Below are 8,382 nucleotides of genomic sequence, written 5' to 3' on the forward strand. Positions count from 1 at the left end.
TTCTGTGACTTAAGTTCATCTGGTCTTGTAAAATCAGATAAAAACCCCATCTTTGCTCTAAAATAGGTTAATTTAATAGTAGATAAATTAATTAGTTAACACCGTTCCCTGTGATCGACACCCGACTTACCCAACTATTCTATAATTCGACTAGGTACACTGCCTAGGTGCATTTTAGTTATTTAAGTTAGTTAGGTTATAAATTATAAAATTAGTGGGTACTTTTGTGCACATTAAGTTTTTGGCGCCGTTGCCGGGAAACGGCTTAGTTATAAATTATTTATTTGCATTTGATTAATCGATCCTTTTAATGGGATAAAACCCGCAAAAAGTTATTTTACCAAGCATAGTTTAATTTATTTTTTTTATTTTTTTATTTTTTTTAGTTACAGGATTCACGACGTGAACCCCTAGGCTCACGACGTGAAAAGTGTGAATTCTAGTTTTCTTTGATTTTTAGTTTATTTTTCTATTTTAGTTCAGTTTTACGTTTTTATTTTTGTTTTATTTCAGGAGTTCATGACCAGAGGCTCTAACATACCTTTGGTGCCACCGCTTGAAGATCGAGAGTCAGCCCTTCACAAAAAGAAAGATAAGAACGTAAAGGAAGATCAAACACCAAAGAAGACACCCTTACAAGGACTCAAGTCAGTGTTCTCAAAGAAGTCGGGGAAGAAAACGGGAGAGTCAAGTTCATCCTCAAAGGACAAGAGCAAAGTTGAAAACTTAGATCAAATACCTTTTCCAACCGAATCCAAGTACGACTTCGAGACTGAGTTTGGACTTTACACGAGTGAACCCGAGAACGAGCCAAGAAACGAGATGGCAAACACTGAAGAAATGTCAATGGGAGCTTACAAGAAGCGAATTCGTGAAGATGTTGGTCCAGGTTTAGTACAACCAGCGATACCTGCCACTGCCACATTCGAACTGAAGGGACATATCCTCACTGCACTAAAAGATATCCCATTTTATGGGAAGGATCATGAGGATGCATTTAAGCATCCAGATGAAGTCAACGACATTGCTGACTATTTCAATTTCCGAATGTTAACAGAGACACCATCTTACTAAGGATGCTACCAGTCACTTTCAAGGGAGCTGCAAAAGACTGGTTGAAAGCACTTCCTCCTGGTACAATCACTACTTGGGCTCAAATGCGTGAGAAATTTCTAGATCAGTTTTGCCCACCTTCCAAAATAGCTAAACTCAAGAAGGCAATAGCCAACTTTGAGCAACAAACGGGGGAGTCACTATACGAAGCTTGGGAGCGCTACAAGGGATCGTTAAGGAATTATCCTCAACATGATCTAAATGTTCAACAAGAGATGTCTATTTTCTACGATGGGGTCAATGTTATGACAAGACAACTCCTTGACTCTCAAGGGCCATTGACAAAGAAGAATCCAAGGGAAGTCAAGGAGTTAGTTGAAGAATTCGCAAGACACTCTCGTGAGTACCACAACCCAAGACAAGATGGATCAAAAGGTAGTGGGGGTATGCATTCTGAAGAAATGGCGGCTATGATGGCGATGCTCAATACTATGGACCGGAGATTGACACAAATAGACCAGTCAATTCATGCAATTAAAGTTGGGTGTGAACGATGTAATGGACCACACTTGACTAAAGATTGCAACTTGGATGAGTATGGGAACAAAAGGGCTCAAGTTTGCTACTCGAGTGGGGATAAGTATGATGAGGATTGGAGAAAACCAAAGAAAGAGTGGCTGCCATATGATGAATACAAGAAGCAAAAGGAAGAGAAATTTAAGCAGACAGGCTGAGGCTTCTATCAAAAAGAGCAACCACCAGCCGAAAACAAAGTAAACTTGGAAAATATTTTGACCCAATTTATGGAAGTATCCGAGAAAAGGCATGATGATACCGATGCAGTGCTAAAGGAACACATGAATATGATGAAAGAATAGCACAAAATGATGATTGACCAGCAAGCTTCCTTAAGAAATCATCAAGCATCGATTCATAGTTTAGAAGTCCAAGTTGGTCAACTCACTACTTTGGTGAACAACAAATTATCCTCACAACTTCCCGAAAAGAAAGCTCAACCTCATGTTATGGCTATTGATACAGAAGAAGAGGCAATCTCTGAGTTTTTGGAGGCACTAGAAGTGGAACCAAAGCAGCCTGATCCAAAGCCGAAGAAGCTGAAGCTCGAAAATGAAGATATTGCTGAAACACCATAATCACGTCGTGAGCCCGCCATGCTCACGTCGTGGGCCCGGTCTGAACAGAAAAAGTCAGAATTTGTTCCTGCTTATCAACCGCCTTTGCCATTCCCGCCCCGAGCTAATCTTATGTGACAACCCGAAACTTTTTTCGTTATCCTTACTCAATTTCCGTTAATCAAATTCGGGTTTTTATTTAATTCCGTCAAATTTGATAGTTTGGGAAAGACTTTGCGTTTAAATAAATCAATTCGGATTTATTTCTGTTCACGTCAGTATTATTTTTGGACTAACGGAATATTCTAAACTTAGTGCATCAAAGGAATCGGTGTTAGGATGAATTGGTTGAAGTTCTAATCATGAAGCAAACCGAAAACCTCCTCAAAAAGGAGTTTTCGGTCAAGACCTTAGAGTTTTCCGTCAAGGTGACCGAAAACCGCATCTTACATATATATTTCATGATCATTTTAATCATTCTTTCCCTTTTACAAGTCTAGAACTCAAAAAGTCTCTCAAGTACCACAAGATCTTCTTCCAAATCTTCCAAAAATGTAAGTGTTTCTTCTCTTGTTTGGTTGATACAACACTTCATCTAGTAGTTATACATGATTTCATCCATGAAATCTTCTCTTTTTCTTAGATCTTCAAGTGTTCTTCAAAACACCAAGAACACATACTAGTGTTTTGGTCCAAAATCAACTCCATTAGCCTCTAAATCGTAAGTATTACTTCCCTATACTTGTTACCTAGTTGAAACTCTTGATTTAGGGCCTTGAAATCGTCATTATCCAATAATAAAAGGTGTTTTCGGTCTAGTACATCTCCTTAGACCGAAAACCATATGGACCGAAAACCCTCCTTAGACCGAAAACCATATGGACCGAAAACCCTCCTTAGACTGAAAACCATATGGACCGAAAACCCTTTGGGCCGAAAACCTCAAGAAACATGCTACTTGGATCGAAAACTCCTTTAAGTGGCTATACAACCCTCTTATGCAATCCTAAGTGATTATAACACTACCATTTAAGGATTTCTTAGTCCTTAAGGTGTTATTCTTTACCTAATTAGTTGAGTAAACACTAATTGTATTCATATATGTGTCTTTATATGCTAAATAGGATCCGTGTGTGCTCAAGTCTTCACATGACACTTAACATCCTTTTTCCGATCTTACATTCGCATCACTCACTTCAGGTGAGTTCATACCCCTACACTTTTTCCGAGTTTTTCATGTTTTCAGGGGGTAATACAAGCAAAAGTACAAGGAAACTTGTTCTCAAGTTATCTTATTTTGCATCAAATAACTATATGTTCAGCATGCTTTTAACACAGAAAACCGTTTACCAAACGATTAAGAAATCAACTCGTAGAAACAGTTTTCAAAACTAAAGCAAGGAACTTGTGAATCTTATCATAAAATGTGATATTTTGAAAAGGATTCATATCAAACATAAATAGGATTTCGGTATTATTACTTGTAAATTTATTATTGTAGGATTGGAGACACGTCCTTGGTAACACTCCACCGGATTCGAGAATGTAGGACTAACCCTTATAACCAGAATCTCTTGTAGGGAGAGCGTGACTATTGTGTATAGATCTATACGGGACTGACTATCCCGCACCTAAACTGCTAGCTACAGTTAGGCAGCCATGCCTGGGGTGACAAAGTTATAAAAAGATACTAGCCCCCGTTACGTGTCACATCCAGTTTAATGTATGGTTATAAAACTCGCAACCTAGATAACAGAGATTTACTTTTGTAATAATAAAACAAGTGAACTAACCTCAAAGTAATAACCGATTTGATTACTAGAGGGTAATGATAATACCCTTAGGATCTAGTTCACTACTTATTTTATTAGTTTTATTTATGTAATAAGGCTAATACATCTCATTGGGAGTAAACAGAGTTTTTCAAGGAAACTACATCTAACGATACAAGTATGGTAGATACTTGTACACTTCATTCCAGAACCGATAACCAACTATCAACTTTTAAGGAAAATATAGGATTTTCCTGGGTCAACTCAACTTTTCATAAATAGGCTGTTTATCATATAACTAATGGATAATCAAACATCTTTCATAAGAAAATATAGGATTTTCTTGGGAAACACTTTTCAAAGGATCAAAGAAACATTTCTTTCACCATAACTAAATGCTTATGAACTCACCAGCTTTATGCTGATATTTTAAAACTGCTTGTATTCTCAAGGCATCAATAGACAGGTACTCTTGCCAACTTTTGGAGAAGACGGAACATTCTGAAGTCACGTCTTTTACTTTTGCTATATATACTGTTATGTATAAACCATGTTTTTGAACAATGTAAATACTCATATTATAATGTAATGGTTGTGTTTACTTCGCTTACTATGATACAACTATTGTGATACTACACATGACGTCCTCCGCCCCGGAACGTTTCCGCCATCGGTTTCGGGGTGTGACATCTTAGTCCATTGGAAAGGGAACATCTGGAGTTTATTCAACAAATAAAGGGTATTCCTATTAATACTCCTTTTATTAATTCATTATCAAAAATTTCAAAATACGCGAAGTTCTTACAAGATCTAATAGACACTCGACATGAATTAAAGAAGAATTCTCAAGTGATTCTTAGTGAGAAAAGTTCAAGGGCTGTATTGGGAGAGTTACCTAAGAAGATGGGAGATCCCGGACGCCTCACTCTTCCATGTGAGTTTGGTAACAATTTGAAGACTTATGCTTTAGCCGATTCCGGGGCTAGCATAAATTTGATGCCTTTTTCGTTCTACCAAAAGCTAAATATTCAGAAAATGAAGGCAACAAAAATGACCGTCCACATGGCCAATCGTTCGGTGACGCATCCAAGAGGAATTATAGAAGACATCCTTGTTAAAATTGGGAAGTTTGTTTTCCCAGTTGATTTTGTAATTATGGATATGAAAGAGGATGCAAATATCCCAATCATTCTTGGTCGCCCTTTGCTAAATACTGTTGGCGCTCTAGTTGATGTTCGTGAATCTAAGCTTACACTAAGGGTTGGTGATGATAAGGAAGATTTTGGAATACAAGATGGATTTCAAGGATATGATGTTAAAGGTGAAGTGCTAAATATTGATGAAGAGAATGAACTTGAAGAATTAGAAAAGCTTATGGAAGAAGAAATCAAGACAACTAATCAAGTCAAACGCACTAAACCAAGAGCATCCGTTCCATTTTTCGTTGAAGTTATTGCCTACACAAAACCGACATCATTGTTGAGTGAGGAAAACGATGAGTTGTCAAGTGATGAGGATGAGGCTACTTCCAAGGAGACGGTTCCAATGGTAAAGGAAGAGAAGGTCCCTATTGAACTAAAGAAGAATGAAGAAAAAGTGGAAATAAAAGGAACAAAAAGGAAGTTTGATATACACGAGACGAAAGCTAAAAAAGAAAATTCGAAAAAGGCATACATTAGACATGTTCAAGCATACAAGCGGCGATGGAAGGAGCAAAAAATCCAGCTAGTGATGGACTCATCTGAAGATTCGACGTAGGAAGCACGGAGTCCGGCTCACGACTCCATCAAAAAGAAGCGCTTCTCGGGAGGCAACCCGAGTTTGGTTTGCATTTTCTTTTCTTTTCTTTTTAGTTTTTGAGTTTTGATTAGGAAAGTTATCAAGTCATCATCTAAAAACTATTAATTGGTAAAAATTAGTTGTGGAGTGCTTTGGAAATAAATGGAAAACAATAAAAAATAAACGAATATTATTAGCTAAACTAATTTTTGTGTCCAGACACCATTCACGACGTGTTCTGATGATCCACGTCGTGGGTCTGGAAGAAATACGGGGATTGATTTAGAATTGACCAAATTCTTTATTCCCACTAAGTATAAGCAAGATGGACCGGAACAGTTTTGGCCTATTATAAAAACCACGACGTGGTATAGCCTTCCACGACGTGGCTTTTAAAAAGAACACGGAGGGTGGGGGGACCAGTTAAGTTCACACTTTGACCCACCATTTGTTTATTCTACTGTCACACGAACGGAAGCAAGAAGTCCCCACAGCCGATTTCTTTCATTTTCCTTCCAAATCACTTGCATTTTCTTGTCTTCTAACTCCATTTGGTATGTATTTCATCCTTTAATTGTTGACATTGCTTACAATTTATACATTTTAGTGGCTAGGGTTTATGTGAATGATAAAATTCCCAAAAATTGGTTGAATTCGTTGGTACTTTGTGAATGCATGGCCTTAGATTAGTAGAATTAACAAACCCCAAGTGACATTCATGTCGGATTTGGGCTGTAACATAGCAGATTGAGACCCACGATTCGACTGCGCCCCACGTCGTGGAAGGCTAGTCCACGACGTGTTTTCTGGGATTGCAGTTTTATGCTTTACTTTTAAAGTAACACTTTGAGTATTTTGTTGTGTTTTGGTTTATTTTTTTATTTCAGGCATGGCTCCTAGACGTGCGGTTCCGCAGGAGAATGACCCGATTAACGTGGCAAGTATTCATCCATTGTATCGATTTCCACGAAATATATCTCGGGCATTATTGACCACATATGAGAACCAGTTGGGATGGCTATATAATCGGGAGTTTGCAATAGCACCCCTTGTGAATTGGAATTGGCTTAGGGGTGTGGGTATGATTTCAGAATTGGAGCATTTTTGGACGAAGGTGTATGAAGGAAATGATTTTTCTTTTACATGTCATGGGTGGAGGAATTTATTTTCTGTTGAAGAACCCGTTTACCAGGAATTATAGGTAGATTTCTTTGCTACCGTTAGTTTTGAAGAGAGGACTGTGGACTTTGATTACGAACGTACACTAGTTTTCCGATTAGGTGGGGTATATCGAGAATGCAGTCTTCGTGAGTTCACTTGGCGCATAGGGTTATATACAGAAGTGGAGACTCAATCCCCATTCTGTGTGCCTTTTCTACTGGGGTGTGTTCGGGATTTTACTCCCGCCACTTTGGATGTTCAGTTTTGGCGAACTATCTCTAATCACGAGTATAATTCTCGTGACTCTAGTGAAGCGCAAATTTGGAATCCCGTGCATCGTTTTCTTCATCGCCTTATCACCTTTTCTATCATTCACAAGCACCATGGTGATAAGGTTTCCATTCAAAATTTGTTCTATCTATGGAGTATCATTACTCCCGGGGTCTGTTGTGATTTACCATATATGCTTGCAAGATTCATGGGGAAGAAAGCGGCTGGTTCTAGGAAAGGGAGTCCGATAACGGGTGGACATTTGGTCACCCACCTTGCTCGGTCATATGATATTTTGTCTCCTGAGTTTGTGCGGAATCTTACACGTTTTCCCGACAACGAATTGTCGAGTCAAGTGTTGGGAGTTATGCGGGTGGTGGTAAATGTCGGGGGCGGCTATGTTATACCCCCGGAGGATGGAGAGCAAGAGGAGGAGCAACCGGGAAAACAACCTCCAGCGAGGGCTCGACGAAGGAATGTTAGAGCTCCGGGAGAGATTGAGAGAGAACGTGCTGCTCAACAACATATGGGAGGAATGCCCACCGACCCGTTTCAAAGCTGGGTTGGGTCCTATATGGATAATCTTCGCAGAGGGGTAACTTATAATACTCAAATTTTGGAGGCAATGTTTTCTCATATGGGTGTGGTTCAACCACCTTCCGTGCCACCGCAGTGCCCGTACATGCCTACTTGGGAGGAGCTTTGGAACCCGAGAAAAGATGGAGAAGGACCTAGTGGACTACAAGGACATGGCGCTGATGATTGATTTCCTTTTTATTACTTTTTATTTAGTTATTATTTGGTTTTGTTTTGTGTGGTTTTTGATTTGTTTTTAAACTTATGGTTTGTAAGACTTGTCAACTATTATGTTACTTTTATTTTCTTTTGGATGTTTGATTTCAGATTTGCATTGGAGTCTTGGTAAGGAAGGTCGAGTAAAAAACGTTTACGTCTAGCCAAGAGTCGGTTAGAGTTTAGAGTCAGGAGTCGCGACCCACAATTGGAAATAAGTGTGGGGTGCGTCAAAGAGAGAGGATAGAGTCAGAAAGGGTCTTTGGAATACTGAATGAGAAGTGTCTTAACTAGTTGAGACATTGGTCAAATTTTCAAGTTGAATAAAGAAGTGGGTAATCTTAGTTCTGGGTTGCCCAGTTTTCACGACATGGCGCCCCATTTCACGTCGTGAACCAGTGATCAGTGTATTGTTAGAACAC

The 8,382-nt window shown here is 38.9% G+C and overlaps 1 non-coding gene across 1 annotated transcript; it reads right to left on the reverse strand.

Moving 5' to 3' along the window:
* Window positions 1–1,205: 1,205 nt before the first annotated feature.
* LOC145167953 (small nucleolar RNA R71) lies at window positions 1,206–1,312 on the reverse strand. Its single transcript, XR_013741552.1, has one exon. It is a non-coding gene; the product is annotated as a small nucleolar RNA R71 (small nucleolar RNA).
* Between the last annotated feature and the right edge of the window lie 7,070 nt (window positions 1,313–8,382).

This window comes from Lactuca virosa, chromosome 3, assembly GCF_052849685.1.
Source record: "Lactuca virosa cultivar CGN04683 chromosome 3, Lactuca_virosa_CGN04683_v6, whole genome shotgun sequence".
In the NCBI taxonomy this organism is placed as follows: Eukaryota; Viridiplantae; Streptophyta; class Magnoliopsida; order Asterales; family Asteraceae; genus Lactuca; species Lactuca virosa.